Source organism: Peromyscus maniculatus, chromosome 5 (genome assembly GCF_049852395.1).
Source record: "Peromyscus maniculatus bairdii isolate BWxNUB_F1_BW_parent chromosome 5, HU_Pman_BW_mat_3.1, whole genome shotgun sequence".
Classification (NCBI taxonomy): Eukaryota; Metazoa; Chordata; class Mammalia; order Rodentia; family Cricetidae; genus Peromyscus; species Peromyscus maniculatus.
Window position 1 is genome coordinate 58,225,661 of NC_134856.1, and position 18,653 is coordinate 58,244,313.

The 18,653-nt window shown below is 44.3% G+C and overlaps 1 protein-coding gene across 1 annotated transcript in view; it reads right to left on the reverse strand.

Moving 5' to 3' along the window:
• The window catches only part of LOC102920090 (uncharacterized), a 30,451-nt gene extending 22,708 nt beyond the window's left edge, over positions 1–7,743 (reverse strand). The window contains exon 1 of the mRNA XM_076572311.1: positions 7,602–7,743. The gene's annotated coding sequence lies outside the window, so the exon portion shown is untranslated. The remainder of the gene's footprint in view (positions 1–7,601) is intronic.
• Positions 7,744–18,653: the final 10,910 nt, after the last annotated feature.

Sequence of the window (18,653 nt, forward strand, 5' to 3'; positions counted from 1 at the left end):
CACTTTTTCTTATTTTACTGGGAACCAAAAAAGAAAAGGAAGTCATCAAAACACAATTATAGTATTATTTGTTGTGCTATCAACAAATTGAGTTAAATAGTAGTAATTGTTATGTTACATGATATACTGAATGAATGAATATACTGGATTCCTATGTTTTCTATTCACAACACAGAAGGACCAACTACACAAGTCTGTGCATAGTAGGAGCCATTGTTCATTGTATCAAAAGTAAAATCTGACGAGTGTTTCTTGTAGATTTCCTCTCTGAAGGCTAACTAATCTGGTACTAAGTATTAATGTTCACAAGGAAGTATGATATGTTCTCCTATTTTTTAAGCTACATGAGGATATAGTGAAGCCATACTCTTGAGAAAGGCTAAAAGTATAACTTTGTTTCTACACCATAATTTATTAGACCATGAAATTTTTGGTGGGGCCCACCCAGGGCTCCATGATAAAGTACGTGAAGTATTTAGTTTACATTGAACCCAAGGTGGGAATAATGACAAGGTAGCTCCTTGTGCTCCAATTACACAGAATGGCAACTGAATCAAAACTCTTCCTGTAATTGACATAGTAAAATGACTTTTAGACATGTAAAAACAGCTTAGTCAAGAACCAACCCCACTACACCCAAGGCTGCACCTGATGACCAGAACCCAGTGACATCACTCATTCAAAACAAGCAGACTCCATGACACCCACTGGACAGTCTATAAGCAAAGACCAAGAGATATGCTCTGCACATCTGGAAAGATGCCACCTTGATCTGCCCTGTGTCTAGAGCATCTCTCCCAGGATGCTAACCCTCAAACCAGAGACTTCTGAGAGACTGCACCTTCACCAGCAATAGAAGCTTTAAGAAAAGCTGTCATGCCCAGCTCAGAAATCATGTGCTCACAAGAACGATGAGATAATTTCGGCACTTCAGTGACCCTGTTGAACTTACTCATGAGGCCACAGCTGAGAACCCCTGGTCTTATTCTCTTCCCATCCCTCTTTTGCCCAGGAAAAACCAGTTGAGCAAAGGTAATTGGTTCTCTTCTACCTTGAACATCATTCTAACACACAGGCCAACTTAAGGGCACAGTCTGGTACTTTTGTCCTGGTCACTCTACAGAGTTTGTTTCCATGAAAAAAACATGGATTTTCTAAAAGAATCGGGATATTTAAGATGCCTTTGCTTTGAGAGACAGTGCCATAGAAAGAGTTCTTGGGCAGTCTTAGCAATGAGTCAGTGGTTGAAGTGCAGATGTTTACAGTGTTCTCAGAGATGTGATCCACAGCAGGAGTGTGGGGGTTTCTGGGTGCAACTACTTTGGATTCTGTCACAGGCAAGTAGTTGTGCACAGAGGACTGTCAGGGAGGGGAGATGTTCTTGGTCTTGAAGCCTGATTCAATAAATGCCTCTGAAGTCATTAAGGGAAGCAGGGTAACTGTGCAGTTTAGTACAACTGGCAGTGACTTCTCGGGTGAGAGCACTGTTCTTGCCAAAAAGCTCCAAGAGCCACAGCTAAAACTCTTTATGCACAGCCCCACCCCTGCAAATGTCCAACTGCCTTTGACTCTGGGGCTCAGATACAGGTGAGCAGGATGCTATTATTATCTGTTCAGCAGGTTGGAGGATTTTGCTGCAAGATTTTCATTGTGAGAAATTCTTGGAATTCAGACTGATGTTTAGATGTTTCTAAATTGGAGATGTCTAAGTTTGGGGGTTGTGATTTTTATTGTGTCCATGGTTTATTTTGTAATTCTCAGGACACACTAGATCAGTAGATTAGGGGCAATAGCAGAGTGGATGGGGAGTGTTTCTTCAAATAGTTTCATTATGGATTTATAGTATCATTCTTAAATTATTTAAAAAAACATACACCAGAAACAGAAGAAGCTTTTTCAAACTGCTTCTGCAAATCCAATATTACTGAAATACTAAAATCCAGAAAAAGATAAACAAAAAAATAAAACTACAGAAATAATACAAATGCAATAAATAATAATCTGAGAAAAGGAGTAGCATTTTCATATACCAATAACAAGCATTTTGAGAAAGATATCATGGGAATATTCTTATTCAAAGTAGCTTCAAAAAATATATTTAGGAATAAACCTAATCAAGGATATCAAAGAGGCCTTTGTAATGAAAATGGTAACAAATCAAAGAAAAAAAATTGAGGACACTAGAAGTTCCAACTATCTCTCAAGGTCGTGTATTTGAAGAATTCAATATTGTGAGAAATGGCTTTTTTTTTACCAGAAGCAATATAGAGAGTAAATGTAATTTCAGTTGAAATTCCAGTGACATTCTTCATATAAATAGGGAGAAGAATTTTAATATTCATATAGTGTTGTGTCCATGTCTTGAGACCACCATAGAGCTGATCCCGATGCAAACACACAGGGTTTTATTGATAACAAGCAAGCCCAGGTTTGTTCCGTGTCCAACACTTCAACACAGCAGATAGAGGAGGACGGCCCTGAGCTCTCAGAATGATGGGGTTTTAAAGGAAAAAAACCACAGACAGAGTAGTACCAGCCTTTGCGTCATATGATTGGGTGAGGGTATGTAACCTTTGAATTTACTGGTTGGGGGTTATAGTTACCATTTTTGGGGCAGGCCTGGACAAGTCCCAGACTTTGTCTATGAGCTGCCATGGAGGCTGGCTGGCCTCACATGTTCACATTGACCCATGCATGTAGCTCTAAGTTGGTGAGGGGTCCCAGATAGTAAACAATTGGCTGAAACTTGAACAGTGATATTCCAGAAACCAGGAAGTGTAAAAGTACAGAGTCACAAGGTAGTCACGAGGTAATGCCTGCCTATGGAATGTCCTCTTTCTGGTTTCCAGGGTAACTGACCACAGAAATGCCCCCACCTGAGGGCAGCCAATGAGAGAAATGGTGGAGGGCAACCACTCCCTTAAAAGTAAGATTAAGCCATGATTTCTAGAAAGTCCCTAGAAGCAAGCCAATCAGAATTGTACCCATACTAGCACCCCTAACCTTGTGATTTTTCCCTTTAAAAACTGAGCTTGCAGACAGGCGGGCACTTCCTCCAGCCTCCACTGTGTTGGATGTATTGGACAAAGTCCTTGCCTAGGCTTGTATATCCAGAATTAAACCTTGCTTTTGCATTCCGTCATGCTCATCTTTGGTGGTCTCTCTGGGGGTCATGATCTCTGCACAACAATATTAGCATGGAGAAGGGCAAGACACAAACCAACAAACATAACAGTGGAATTAGAATAAATATATGTTCAGTTTGCAAGACAAAATGAATTAGATGATTTTTAACATGGAAAAGCAATTCTTGCATTAAAAGATTTTACCCCACTCTATCTGAAATGTTGAAATCTGACTTAAAACACTTAAGACAATTAGAATTGCAAGGCAGAAGTACAGTAGTTTATTTTTATCAAATGTTTCTATGCAGGGTTTTTTTCTTTACCTAAAATTAAAAACATCTTTTAACTCTTTATTGGAAATTTGAGATAAATGTCAAATTTGGTTTTAAAGATGAAAATAAAACAAAAAATATCTTAAATATTCACTGGCATTTTTAAGATTGATTTTTAAAAATGATGTATGTGTAAATGAGTACATGTGCCTATGGAGGCCTGAGGTGTTGCATTCTCTGAACCTGGAATTCCAGGCAGGTATGAGTCTCCTGCCATGAGTGCTGGAAACAGAACTTGGGTCCTCTTCTACAAGAGCAGTATGAGCTCTGACCCTCTGAGTCATCATTCCAGCTCCTCATTAGAGGCCTTAAACAATCTGCATACATTCCAATGTTTCCTTCTTCAGTCATCAGGAATTGAGGACAACATGCCTGCCAACAGATAGATCATTCACTCTGTCTTACCTAAGATATCATTGGTTCAGATGGTGTTTCAGATTTCTTTTCTTAGTACTTGAGATCTCCCTGTGTGTAGAGAGCTGTATGCCGCACCCTAAGATGGCGCTGGCTTCCTCCCTCCACAATCCCGACAGTTGAGTGCTCTCTGTTGTAAACAACTCCATATTTGGCTTGGCTCTTGGATCTGGCTTGCTTCCCCATACCTGGACCTATCCGTGATGCCCACATGGTGAGCTAGGATTGGCTACCCAAAGGCTATTTAGGCTGAGGGAGGGTTCTCCCCGGGGTCAGAAGATTGTTCAAGGTTCCTGAATAAACTGTGGAAAGAAGAGCTCAGTGTTGTGTCTTCCTTGCCGGACGAGGTGGTTGCGACACCTGTGTTATGCCCAGATCATGGGGACCCCCAAAAGACTACCACAGAGACTGAATCCCACATGTAAAAGCAAAGAGCCTTTATTTCAAGCTCCAGAGCTTGGTCCCTCTGTCTGTCCGACACAGTGGTGAGAACAGAGAGCCCTGAACTCAGGTGGGGCAGAGGTTTTATCATAGCAGAGGTTGGGGTGAGGGGATTTCCAGGGTCCAGGACCCTGATTGGCTGGCAATTGTCTACGGGTATCTGTAAAACAGAAATAGGCGTTGCTAGACTCAAGGACATCTGGCCACCTTATCTAATGGTTGGAATGTTTGGGATGTCAGGTACTTCCTCACCCCTGGGTAGATGCCTGGGTGGTATCAGCTTAAGGCTTTTCCTGGATCTGGGTGTTGCCTGCCACACCTGGCACAGAAGCTGTGTCTAGGCCCCTAAGCCTGTCATGGCTGCTGTGTGGTCAAGCTATTTTGGGGCCCCTTCACACCTGCTAAGTCCTCCCTTGACCAAAAGTTACTGAATTTGATTACATATGGTTAGGGATTTATTGCTGTGATGAGGCATCATAGTCATGGCAATTTTATGAAGGAAAACATTTAATTTTTTCCTGGAGCTAGCTGAGAGGATCAGAGGTTTGGTCCATTATTGTCATGGCAGGAAGCATGGCAGCACTCAGGCAGACATGGTGCTGGAGAGGTAGCTGAGATTTCTACATCTGGGGCAGCAGGCAACAGGAAGAGACAGACACTGGGCCTAGTTTGAGCTTCTTAAACCTCAAAGCCCACCCCCAGTGACACACTTCCTCCAAGCCACCCCTCCTATGAGCCTCTGGGGTCCATTTTCATTCAAACAACCACACATACAATAGCTAATGTTAATTTGAAATCCAAATTGAATTAGGCTTAAAAGAAAGAGCACTTGGGTTTGATTTCTAACCATATTGCTGTCACAGTGGGTAATGGTTTCATTAGGTGTAATTATAACTAATCTGCCCCTTTTCTTGCTGCAAGCCACAGGAATATGTAATGGAATTCAGCTACTATCACAAAAGCTACTACTTGGAAAAGTCAAGGACTTCTCCAAAGGTCCAGCCGTGACTTAAGAAGTCTTGGTGATATTTTAGCTTTTGTGTATATATTAGCTGATTCCTGCAGCGATTTTCTTGCAATGCTATGCATGCTTCCAAGTACTCTTAACAGTGTATTTATCTAAAATACTTATCAAGCATCCAAGGCCGAACAATCTCCTGAACTATGAAAACAACGCCTATCTCCTAGGTCAGGCGGATAGCTTTATTTCTTGTGCAATTTAAGGTAAGACCCTCCTTTCTTTTTTTTTTTTTTAAGATAAAAACACAAACTTTTTAAAAAAGATTTATTTATTTATTATGTATACAGCATGTATGACAGCAGTCCAGAAGAGGGCACCAGATCTCATTACAGATGGTCGTGAGCCACCATGTGGTTGCTGAGAATTGAACTCAGGACCTCTGGAAGAGCAGTCAGTGCTTTTAACCTCTGAGCCATCTCTCCAGCCCAAGACCCTCCTTTCTTATACAGGCTTACTAATATTATAGACTCCTAACTTCTTACCTAACCACTTCTAGGAATGTAGATTGAGCACATAAATTCCCTTTTTGATATACTAGTGATATTAGCTCTCAGCTGACCTCATCCTTTAACCACTCCCTTTTTGGGTTGTAAAAGAAATCCTGCCTGGAGAGATGGCTCAGCAGTTAAGAGCACTGGCTGCTCTTCAAGAGGTCCTGAATTCAATTCCCAGCAACCACATGGTGGCTCACAAGCACCCATAATGAGATCTGATGCCCTCTTCTGGTATGCAGGCAGAACACTGTATACACAATAAATAAATCAATCTTAAAAAAGAAAGAGAGAGAGAAAGAAAGAAATTCTAACAGTCACTGCCTGAGGAAAACTCTTACCTGCCTTTATGACCCTGTAGGAATTCAAGCCTGTTGACCTTGCTCTGCTGATCTTGCTCTGCCAAAGGATTGCTATTGCTTGGGGTTATAACTGAACACCTCAGAGACTTGGACAGAACTGAGAGGTATAAGGAGACTGAGAGGATTTTGACTAGAGAACTTGAGAACGAGATGGAAGATGAGAAAGAGCCAGAAAGGAAGAAGGAGATGGATGGGTAAGAACAATATAAGAAGGACCTAGATGAGGTGGAATTAAGATGAGAGAATTAAGATAGAACTTAGAGGGGACAGTATATAAATATAGTGAGAAATCAGGCAAGAAAGGAGCTAGGCATGAGATCAGAACTGAAGCTGTGTAGACAGAATTTTATCCCAGAGGAATAAGTAGACAGACTAAGAGCTTGGTGTACTTCGATTCTTTTCCTGAAAATCATTCTCACTGTTCCACCTTGCAAGAAGGGGTGGGATGGGGTGGGGCAGCTAGCCTGGGCTTGTCTGGCCCCAAGGGCCAAAAGCATTTTCCCAGGCGGAATCCCAACCAAGTACTAACCAGGCCCGACCCCACTTAGCTTCCGAGATCAGACGAGATCGGGCGCGTTCAGGGTGGTATGGCCGTAGACGACGGTGCCCGGCCCGCGGAGCCTCAAGAGCCTGGCCACCGCTGCCCTCAGCAGCTCACCCACCCACCCGCCGCCCCTGAGCCCGGCTCGCGCCCCACCCTGAACGCGCCGGCCCGCCAGCGAGGCCCTCCTCAGCCCTCTGCCCGCCTCCGTGGCCCGTGGTCCGTGGCCCGCAGCGGGGGCCCAGGGCCGGCAGTGGCCAGCGTTTCCCCGGGACCTTCTCCTCTCCCGGTCCTGCTTCATCGGCCGGACGCACTCTCCCACCGGGCACACCCGGCGGGCCCCTGGCACCTTGGCTCGCCCGCAAGCCTGCTCCTCCCTCTCCCTGGGCCTCGGGCGGGTCCGGTGTGCACGCGCCCGCACCTCCCGCTCCACCGCTCGGCTTTCCACGGCTGCGGGCGCTGAAGCCTCAGGACCTTCTTCCTTCCAGGGCAGGCTCTGCCTTGGCTCCGCGACTCGCCCCACCCGTTGCCAGGTAGCCAGCCCCTGGTCTTTGTGCCAAGCAGGTTGGAGCCCTCCTCTGACCTGCAGGCCATTTCTGTGCCTTTGGGGGTCCTGGTGGGGAGGTGGAGGTGGGGGGTGAGGAGTGGGGGTGAGGGTGGGAGGAGGGGTTCGTGGCCCTGTCGGGGCTGCGCTCTGCCACTTTCTTTCCTGGCTTCCCGGGGAGGGGAGGTGCCCAGGGAGGCGCAGGCAAGGCGGCCGGATCCTTCGGGTGGCTCATCCACCCGTCCGGACAGGGTGCTCACCCTCCTGACGGTGCTCCCCCGAGGTGGTGCCTGGACGGATGGGGTGCTCGCACCGACTGTCATCTCTCACCTTGGGGAACTGTCGGCTCCTTCTCCTCTCCCTAGGACACCCACTCCTCCCAGAGAGTCCAGGAAGACCAGACGGCTAGGATCGGGTTAGCGAGAGCTTGTGGGCGGGCGGCCAGGATGGACCTTGGTTCCCTCTCTGGAACTTGGAACGCCAGCTCCTGGGCTCCAGGTTCTACCCCCACCCCCACCCCCATTGCCAGCCGTCCATCCATTCATTGTCCATTCATTGCAGACACCTCCAGGGTGTGAAGCGGTGGGGGCGGTGACAGGCCCAGGGCCAGAACTCTCTTGGGCTATCTTAGTGCCACCCGGCCACGCGCCCACCCAACGCTGCCTCCATCAAGGAAGAGCCAAGGGTCTGAGCGCGACCTTCTCGAGGCTGGACCGGACTGTGTGCCGTGGGTCTGATGGCCTCCCAAACCACAGCACGGACCCCTCGGCTCTGGGGGACCTGCTTCCGCGACAGAGAATTCCGCCGCCATGGGCGCCTTAGTGGGACAGCGCCTGACCGGTGACTTCCTCTTGCCCTAGGACCACGAGGTTCCAGGTCGGGCCCATCTTGGACCTGGGTGCTAGGCCACCACCTCACTTGACTCCATCCCTGTGCCTAGGCCTTCTGCCTTCAGGTTGAGCTCAGGAAGCAACCAGTTGTTGATATCTGGCAAACGCTGGTGTGGTCAAGGGAACATCTCAGACCAAACCTGAAGCATAGTAGACTTGAACTGTCTGCCCAGATGTCATTTTATGAATTTGTTGTGATGCCTATGCTGTATTTGTATTCATAGTCCTCTACTTTGCCTCTATTTTTTTGTGTAGTTACAGGTTTGTGCCCTCTGAGAATTAAACATCTCATAGATGATTATGGTAATATAGTAGTGTAATAGTAGTTTTGTTATTTTGGTTTTTAAATCTGGTGTATGGTGTATTTTTTTACATGATTTAAAAGGCTAATGCATACAAATCAATAGTTATGTTTTGCTGCTCTACACGTAAAAATATGTTTTCATTAGAATTATGGAGACATGATAGAGATCAAAAATCACAGAATATCATTTTCTTGATTTTGAAGCTAAATTCACAGTAATTTAATTTCAAGTGTTAGACAATTTAATGTTTAAATGCAATCCCCACTAGGCATGGTAACTTTCTCATACCTCTAATCTCAGCAGGTATACCTGAGAGGGATGGAATGCTGTAGTGGCAGAGTTGATAGGAGTTTTTGACCATCCTGGGCTATGGAGTAAGTATCTCAAACAAACAGGAAGCATTCCCATGTAACCACAAAGGAAAAAGATACAATATATACACAGTTAAACACAATAGAAAAACCACAATACCAGATGTGAGGGGGAAGCTGTCAGTTATATAGTAAGAAAACAAATGGGATCCAGTGATTTATGTCTCCGTGCCGGTAAGGGAACTGGCTGCGATCCCCAGCAACTATGTGGCAGCTCACATCCATCTCGCTAACAATCTAGTTCCAGGTGATCCAGTAACCTTTTCTGACTTCCACAGGCATCAGGCACATAAGTGGTACAGAGACGTACATTCAGGCAAATATTCATACACACAAAATAAATTAAAATAAGAAATGCAAAATGCAGAAGCAAGATCTTCCTTCTCAGTTATCACCTCAGTTATAAACAGATGACTGGCAGAATGGGTGGCGTCTCACAAGCAGACTGTCCACTGCCCACAAGAGAACTGCTTCAGGGGTTGTAGAGATGGCTACATGAGCAGAGAGGGACTTGCCCTCATACCTGATAGCCTGCACTGGATACCAAGGACCCACATAGAAGAAGAGAACTGACTCCCCAAAAACTGTCCTCCGACTTCCTCATGCACACTATTGCACTTGTATACCTGCTCTAACCACAAGACAATACAAACTCAAATTTTAAAAAATCACTCTAGATTCAGAGACATTAATAATTTAAGGTGAAAAAAATAAAAAAGATACCCACAAAAACAGTGCCCAAAAGAGAGCCGAATAGATATCCTGGCATTATAAAAACATATACTTTATAGCAAAGATGATCACTTGAGACAAAGAAGGACATCAAACATAAACGAAGTACTTGATCTGAAAGGATTAGCAGTCAGTCTGCATTTGTTGCTGGAGACTTCCGTGTCTTCCTTTTCTTGTTCCTGTCTTTATTTTTATCTCTTGTATGTATATCTATGCACCACATACATGCAGTGTCCAAGGCAACCAGAACAGGGCATCGGACCCCCTAGGACTGGATTTAGAGACAGTTGTGCACTGGTATGTGGGTGCTGACTAGGTCCCCTTTAAGAGCAGTCAGTGCTCTTAAAAAAATTATTTTATTTTATGTGTGTGGGTGCTTTGCCTGCATGTATGAGCAGCATGTACATTAGTGCCTATAGAATCCAGAAGGCGCCGGGCGGTGGTGGCGCACGCCTTTAATCCCAGCACTCGGGAGGCAGAGCCAGGCGGATCTCTGTGAGTTCGAGGCCAGCCTAGGCTACCAAGTGAGTTCCAGGAAAGGCGCAAAGCTACACAGAGAAACCCTGTCTCAAAAAAAAAAAAAAAAAAAAAAAGAATCCAGAAGGCATCAGATTTCTTGAAAAAAAAAAAAAAAGCAGGAAAGAGAGAAAGAAAGAAAGGAAGGAAGGAAGGAAGGAAGAAAGAAAGAAACTTTCCTTTTCTGATGGAGTAAGCAAAGCATATTGGAATTACTGCCTTTTGAATGAATTGGCTGTTTCTTGCTGTAGATTTCTTGTGTGACTCCATAAGCTCCTTCCCGCCTATTACAACTTTGGGGTTTGTTTCCATAGCCTTAGCAGTGTATTAATCATTTATTGGGCACACACATATCCATGGATGGTCAGGAAAGATGACTTCTCATTAGCTGTACAATTTTTATATATAGAAAATATACTAGGATGTAGCAGGAATCTTAAAGAATCTTATTTTTTTTAAAGATTTATTTATTTATTATGTACACAGAAGAAGGCACCAGATCTCATTACAGATGGTTGTGAGCCACCATATGGTTGCTGGGAATTGAACTCAGGACCTCTGGAAGAGCAGTCAGTGCTCTTAACCTCTGAGCCATCTCTCCAGCCCCTTAAAGAATCTTATTAATAAAAACAAACCTGAAGCCAGGTATTGGGGTGAACGCTGGAAGATCAGAGAAGCAGAACGAGCCACAGCTAACCTCACCTGGCCAACTTCTCAGTTGATCTTGTTTCCTCAGACTGGAAGCTTCTGTGTCCTCATATCTGAATGGCTCTCACTGAACTGTGCTGCTCAAAACCTAAAAGCTTAACCAGCCAAATGCTTCTAGTTTCTGGTCTTCACGCCTTATATATCTTTCTGCTTTCTGCCTCACTCCCTGGGATTAAAGGCTCACTTTCTGGGATTAAAGGCATGAAGTCACCATGCTTGGCTGTATCCTTGTGGCCTTTAACTCACAGAGATCCAGACAAGTTTCTGCCTCTGGAATGCTAGGATTAAAGGCATGTGCTACCACTGCCTAACCTCTATGTTTAATATTGTGGCTGTTCTGTCTCTGACCCCAGATAAGTTTATTAAAGTGCACAATATTTTTGGGAACACAATACCACCACACTAGGATATGCTTCATAGCTAGATCTATTGTCCCACAGACTGTAGACACTTAAAGCCTGCTTTGTTCCTTTTACTCAGACTAACAAAAATAACAATCCCTCCTCAGTCTAACACAAACTGCACACATTTGGCTCATTTTCACCCGTCTGGCCAGGCTTATTCCTGGAACCTTGGAACCTTGTGTTGCCATGGTAAATGTCTCTCTCCTTATCGCTTATGCTAGGAATGTGATTTTGACCAATGAGAGGTAACTTGTAATTTTTTAATTATTGCTTCAAGCCTCCTAAGAAGAAATGTATTCAGGTGAGATGAAGAAGCTAGGAAGAGTTAGGAACTAGAATAGGAACAGAGAATTAGAGCTAAGAAATTAGAGACCATTAGGATGAGAGAATTAGAACTAAGACAACAATAAGCAGACATGTGTGAGCGGATTCTTTCCTTTGCCCTCAGATTTTTAGGTTTCCTGTGTTTGCTGTCAGGTCTTTTCTGGACCCTGATACCCTGCTTTCAGTAATGATTGAGAAGTGACAGAGATGGTGAACCACAGAAGAAACCAGCTAAATTTAGTAGATATGTATATATATGTGTGTGTATGTATATATATATATAATACATATATTATATATATGCCTACCAAGTAACCAAAACTGTTCTACCATAAGTTTCAAAAACACTTTTCAAAACAACAACAAAAAAAGTGTGGTGGGTTTTTTTTTTGGGGGGGGGTAGTCCTAGCTGTCCTGGAATTTGCTCTATAGACCAGGTTGGTCTCAAATTCAGCCATCTGCCTGCCTCTGCCTCCTGCGTGCTAGAATTAAAGGTGTACACCACCATGCCTGGCTTTGGGTTGCTGGGTTTTTTGTTTGTTTGTTTGTTTGCTTTTAGATTTAATCTTTGTGTGTGTGTTAGTGTTTTCTGTGCATGTATGTATATTCACCACTTACATGCCTGGTGCTCATGGGGGTCAGAAGACAGCATCAGATCCCCTGGAACTGGAGTTATATAGGGGTGCTGGGAATCAAAGTCAAGTCCTCCTGAAGAACAAAAAAATGTGCTTAACCACTGAGCCATCTGTTTGGTCTTCAAGAACCCTTGCTGAACAAATACGTTTTTAAATGTATATGGGTCATTTTCTGGGAGAGAGTGTATGTTAAGTCACAACTTAAATCTTTTATTTATATTTATTTGCTTTTGATTCTAGGGACTAAATCCAGGGTCTTGTGATGCTAGGGACATGCTTTTCTTTCTTTCCCCAGAATTTTTATTAGTCTGCTCCAGGCACATGCTTTTCAACTGAGCTACATCCCCATTTGTAAGTAAGAATTTTGTGTATTTGTTTATTTATCTAGTGGATGGTCTAGAACTAGCCATGTAGACCATTATACCGTCTCTACTGCAATGTGGTAGTATTAATAGGTGGGGACTTTAGGCGGTGATTAAGGCCCTAGAAGGCATAATCATCTCCTCCCACCACTCAAGGACACAGTACTCCTTCCAGCTGGAGAAGGCAGCAAGGCCATCTTAGAAACTACAAAGAAACTTAGAGACCTTCACCAGACACCAAAATTTCAGCCCCTTGAACCATGATAAATAAATTTGTGTTGCGTATAATTTGCTTAGTCTCATGTTTTGTTTCAGCTGGGTGAATGAACCAAGACACTCTTGGTGGCTGTTTCTGGGTTTGTTGTCGTTGTTTTATTGGTTATATTTATTTATTTGTTTGTTCGCTTGCCTGCTTATTTATTTATTTTGGGAGACAGTGTTTTCGTATATAGCCAAGATTGATCTTAAACTTGAAATCGTCCCAACTCAGCCTCGTGAGTACTGGGACTGCAGGTATGTGCCACTATCCCTGGCAAGACACGCTTAAGTAACAAATAGATTCATACCATCAATCATGAGGCAGATGATGGAAGACCATGAGTTCAAGGCCAACTTGGGATACCTAGGAAGACCCTGCCTCGGAAAACCCAACTAATCACATACCTTCCTATCTCCTGCAAAGAATTTAAATATCGGCCGGGTGGTGGTGGCGCACACCTTTAATCTCAGCACTCGGGAGGCAGAGGCAGGCGGATGTTTGTGAGTTCGAGGCCAGCCTGGGCTACTAAGTGAGTTCCAGGAAAGGCGCAAAGCTACACAGAGAAACCCTGTCTCGAAAAACCAAAAAAAAAAAAAGAATTTAAATATCAAAGAATCACAAGTACACAATAAAATGCTTAGAGATGTGCCAAATGTACTACTACAACCCAACATTTATGGGACACAGTAAAGGCAGAAATTTGTGTCCCAAAGTGTTTCTATTAAAAAAAAAAAAAGAAAAAAAAGAAAACAGGAAAGATTTGAAATTCACAAGTTAACTTTACAACCTAAGGAACTGGAAAAAAGCATAAATTGAACTGAAAGCTAGCAGGAAGGAGGGGTAAGAAATATTAGGGCAGGAATAACTAAAATAGAGAACCTCCAAGGAACTGGAGTCTTATTAATGAAAAGAAATAGCTTACCCTTTAGCCGGTTTCGTTAAGATGAGACAGAAGCCTCCGAGTGCCACCATCAGACATGAAAGTGAGCTGTTCCTGGCGACTCCGCAGGGGTGGGGGGTGGGACAACGGAGAGTGCCTGTACATCCACACACTGATGAGGGAGGGAATTGCACACCCAACCTCTGCCAAGCACAATGAAACAGAAACTATATAGACTCATAATTGGCCAAGTCGTCAAAGCAGTAATCAAAGGCTTCCCCACACAGAGTCAATTTCTTCGTAAAAAATGTTTCCAAATAGCTCCACAGGTATTGAGCGGCTAGCTAGGAGAAAACAAACCTATCGAAGGATATCAGTCTGAGGGACAAAAAATTGTCAGTTATGAGTCAGACAGTCCAGGAGGGGGCAGCATTACCCCATGTGTCATTTATCCATCCAGCAACGTAAGCAAGAGCTTGAGCGTGTCATGGGGTCTGGTGAATGATCACTGCTGCTCTGTAGGAGCTTGTTTAACCTCTAGGAAACTTCCGAACCCCTTGCTCCAAACTCTTATGATTTGCAGCCTCACTGGACAAATGAGAAAGCCAATCTCTCTGAACTGAGCTCAGAATGGTCAACAGCTCCAGCCTCCTGACTGTTCAGACTAAGAGCATAAAGTCTTTGCCGTAAGTCTGAATACTCTGTATATTTAAACAGGCTCTCACTTACTCCAGGCTGACTTCAGACTCATTATGTGGCTGAAGATGACCTTGAACTTCTGATTCTCCTGTCTCCACCTCCCAATGTGCCATGATTACAGAGTGCACCACCATGGCTGCCTAATGTTGTGCTGGGGATCAAACCCAAACCTAGGGCTTGTTAGATCAGCACTGTGCCAGCTGAGATACATTTCCAGCCCTGATCTGCTGTGGAATAATCTTTTTGTGCACTATGAAGATGGGTCATTCTGATTTGTTTAATAAAAAGCCAAATGACCAATAGCTAGGCAGGATTTTCAGACACACAGGATACTGGGAAGAATTGGGGGGGCGGGGCTCACTAGCCAGACAAAGAGAAAGTAGCATGAGCAGTACAGTGTAAAGGTAATAAAGCCATGAGACAAAAAGTAGATTGATAAAAATGGGTTAATCTAAGTTGCAAAAGCTGGTTAGTAATAAGCCTAAGCTATTGACCAAGCTTTCATAATTAGTAAGAAGTCTCCATGTGGTTATTCGGGAGCTGGCTGGTGGGACAGAAAAAGACTAACTACACTGATCTTCTTTACACTATATGTTGCTGTCACTGTCCCCATTGTACAGGTTAGAAAATCAAGGTTTGGAGAGATGAAGATGTGCTTAGCAAGTGGCAGGACTAGGTGAATCCCTACCTCCAGGTCCAATTTTCACTGGCCCTGACCTCTGCTTATGGGGTCAATCATGGTGGTAGACCAAAACATGTGGGTCATTGTTCCCTAGGAAATTTCTAGAATTGTAGATTTGGGACATCTGCCCTGGACCTCGGGCACCATTAATTCTGTGGATAGTGCCAGCTATCTGGGTTGGTAAAGTTGTCAGGTGATTCCAGGTGTGGAAACACTGGGAAGTCAGTGTGAGTGTTCTCAAGAGCCTCACTCTCCCCTGCAGCCCCCAGTCCACACTGGTAAACATGAAGCTCACTGATGGAAGGATGCTCACAAGTACACACACTAATCTGCTATTTGAGATGCCTGTGTCTATAGGGAATAGAAGAAGTCCTGAGAATGTGTATTTTGACATGGCTATAATTTCAGGACTTAAAGGTGTGAGGAAGGAAGGTCAGGAATTCAAAGTCACCCTTGACACCATAGAATGTTTGAGGCCAGTCTGGGTAACAGGAGATCCTGTCTCAAAAGTCAAAAGGCAAATGAAAGAAATGGCTAGGTCAATGTGGTAGTTTGAGTGAGAATGTTCCCTGTAGGCTTATATATTTGAATGCTTGGTCCCCAGTTGGTGGAACTGTTTGGGAAGGGTTAGGAGGTGTGACCTTGTTGGAGGAGGTGGTATCACTGGAGGCAAATTTTGAGGTTTCAAAAGTCCACACTTTTCCCAGTTAGCTCTCTCTTCATCCTACTTGTGGATCAGGATGTAAGCTACTGTTCCAGTACCATGCCTCCCAGCCTGCTATCATTTCCTGCAACGTGATGGTCAAGGACTCTAACCCTCTGAAACCGTAAGCAAGCCCTCAATAAACTCTTTCTTCTCTAAGTTGCCTTGGTTGTGGTGTCTTATCACTGGAATAGAAAAGTGACTAAGACAGCCAGTAATGACATTTGTTGTATACCTGTGAGGCAGTTTCCACTCACCCTGAATGTGAGTGGCATCATCCCACAGGCTGGAGTCTCAGACTAAATAAAGGTGAGGTGAAGGCAGCAAGTTCAATGCATAAAAGCTTGCTTGGCCTGACAACCTGAGTTCAGTCCTTGGGGCCTGAAATAGAAGAGAAATAACTACAAGTCATTTGAACTAAAAAAATGCACCATGGGACCTACATGAATGTACACACATGTGTAAGTAAATAAATGTAATTAAAACTTTTTAAATATAAATTAAAAGGTGGGGAATGAACTGAGAGTCTGTGCCCACCCCCTTTCTTTTTCTCCTGATATACCCAGTGTAAGCAAGCAGTCACCCACCACCATGCCTTTCCTATTACAGCAGCCTGCTTTATCAAGCCATGAGCCCAAATAAGTCCTCCTCCTAATAACCCTTCTTGTCAGGTATTCAGTCTCAGTAGTGAGGAAAGTAACTAACACAGCCCACTATGAGCGAACTCTTATCCAATGACATTTCTTCCTGTTGTCTGGTATCTCTGGGACACTTGACTTTTTTTAAAGTAATTTTTCCTTCATTGTGTTGCATCATCAAACACAATAATGGTTTCCAAATTGCCAAAGCCCCTGTGTTCTTCTGGGGGGACCCTGAAACTTTCTTGAGCTATGATTTTTATTATTAAAAATAATAATATTTTCTTTTCTTTTCTTTTTTCTTTTTTCTTTCTTTGTTTCTTTGTTTCTTTCTTTCTTAAAATAATTAGTCAAGCTGTAATCCCAGTGCCAAACCTTCAGGCTTTACCTGCTTTCCCCCGCCCCTTGGAGGCTTTCAAAGAGCCAGGGATATGCCAAGGATACACAATACTATCTGTCACAATTTGACAGGCAATGCAGAAATGTGACTTTACAAAAGAAAGCCACAGTTGACCAGACAGTTTACAGAAGCAGCTTAGGAAGCTGCTACAGTTAGAGCGTCCACCAAATGTCCACGTGTTAGATCTTAATTCCTCAGCAATAACATTGAGAAGAGGGTCCTAGCGGGCGGGCATGTCCGGATCGTGACTCCGTCGATGGCTTTCTTTTCTTTTCTTTTTTTTTTCTTCACTTTTTAAAATTTATTTTTCTATTCATTTACATACCAACCATAGATTCCCCTGTCCTCCCTCCTGCTGCCCCCCAACCTTCACCCCCCAATCCATCCCCCATTCCCACCTCCTCCAAGGCAAGGTCTCCCATGGGGAGTCAGCAAAGCCTGGTACATTCAGTTGAGACAGGTACAAGCCCCACCTCCCTGCACCAAGGCTGTGCAAAGGGTTTCACCATAGGCACTAGGCTCCAAAAAGCCAGCTCATGCACCAGGGACAGGTCCCGATTCCACTGCCTGGGGGACCCCTAAACAGTTCAAGCTAAACAACTGTCTCGCTTATTCAGAGGGCCTAGTCCAGTACCATGGGGGCTCCTCAGCTATTGGTCCACAGTTAATGCATTTCCACTACTTTGGCTAGTTGTCTCTGTACTTTTTCCAGTCATGGTCTCAATATCCCTTGCTCATGGAATTCTCTTTCTCATCGACTGAACTCCTGGAGCTCCGCCTGGGACATGGCCATGGATCTCTGCATCTGCTTCCATCAGTCACTGGATGAGGGTTCTATGATGACAGTTAGGGTATTCAGCCATCTGATCACCAGAGTAGACCAGTTTAGGCACCCTCTCGACTATTGCCAGTAGTCTGTAGTAGTCTTGTGGATTCCTGGGAACCTCCCTAGCACTCTGCTTCTCCCTATTTCCATGGTGTCTTCATTTATCATGGTGCCTCTTTGCTTGCTCTCCCACTCTGTTCCTGTTCTAGCTCGAACCTCCCGCTCCTCTAAGCTCTCATTCCCTGTCCCTTGCCCTCCATTACCCCACATCACCCCCAGTTTGCTCATGTAGATCTCATCCATTTCTTCATCGCTGGGTGATCCATGCGCCCTTCCTAGGGTTTGAGCTGGGATTTTTAAAACACTCTTAACAGACTTCTATCCAGCTTAGGAAAGGCCTTGGCTGCTCTGCAGGAGCCTTTGGGGCTCCTCCATCTGCCCTAGTCTGAGTCTGGTCACATCAGAGAGAAAGCCATGGCTTAGCTTCAGGGAGGCCCTCCTGTCCTGAGTTTCTGCATTTCTCTGTGGAGGATGAGGGGATGAGAGGTAGGGGCCGCTGTATCCAGAGCTCAGGGGAACGGGAGATATGACTGTGTGCTTGTGTTTTTCCTCAGAAAAAGAGGCATATGTGGATATGTGTGTGTGACAAGAGAGAGTGAGAGGGAAATCTCAATTGAGAATTGGCTCATGTGATCCTGGAGCCTGAGGGAAGATGCTTTCACCATCTGCAAGCCAGAGAACTGTAAACCATGTTGGATGAGTCTGTCTAAATCCTGAGGCCTGAGAGAAGGTGAGCAGGTACTATCTCACTCTCTGTCCATGTAGGGGTTTTGTTCATTTGGTTTTGTTTTTTCAAGCAAGTGTTTCTCTGTATCTCCCTGAATGTCCTGAAACTCATTCTGTAGACCAAGGGTTGATAATTTTTCCCCTGCCAGTTAAGAATTAAAAAGCAAGAAAAAAGTCTCTCAGACACAGTGGCCAGCAGCTGACAGCATCAGCAATCAGGAAAGGCTTTCATTAGGGGTTAGGAAACACACAGTGCAAGGCT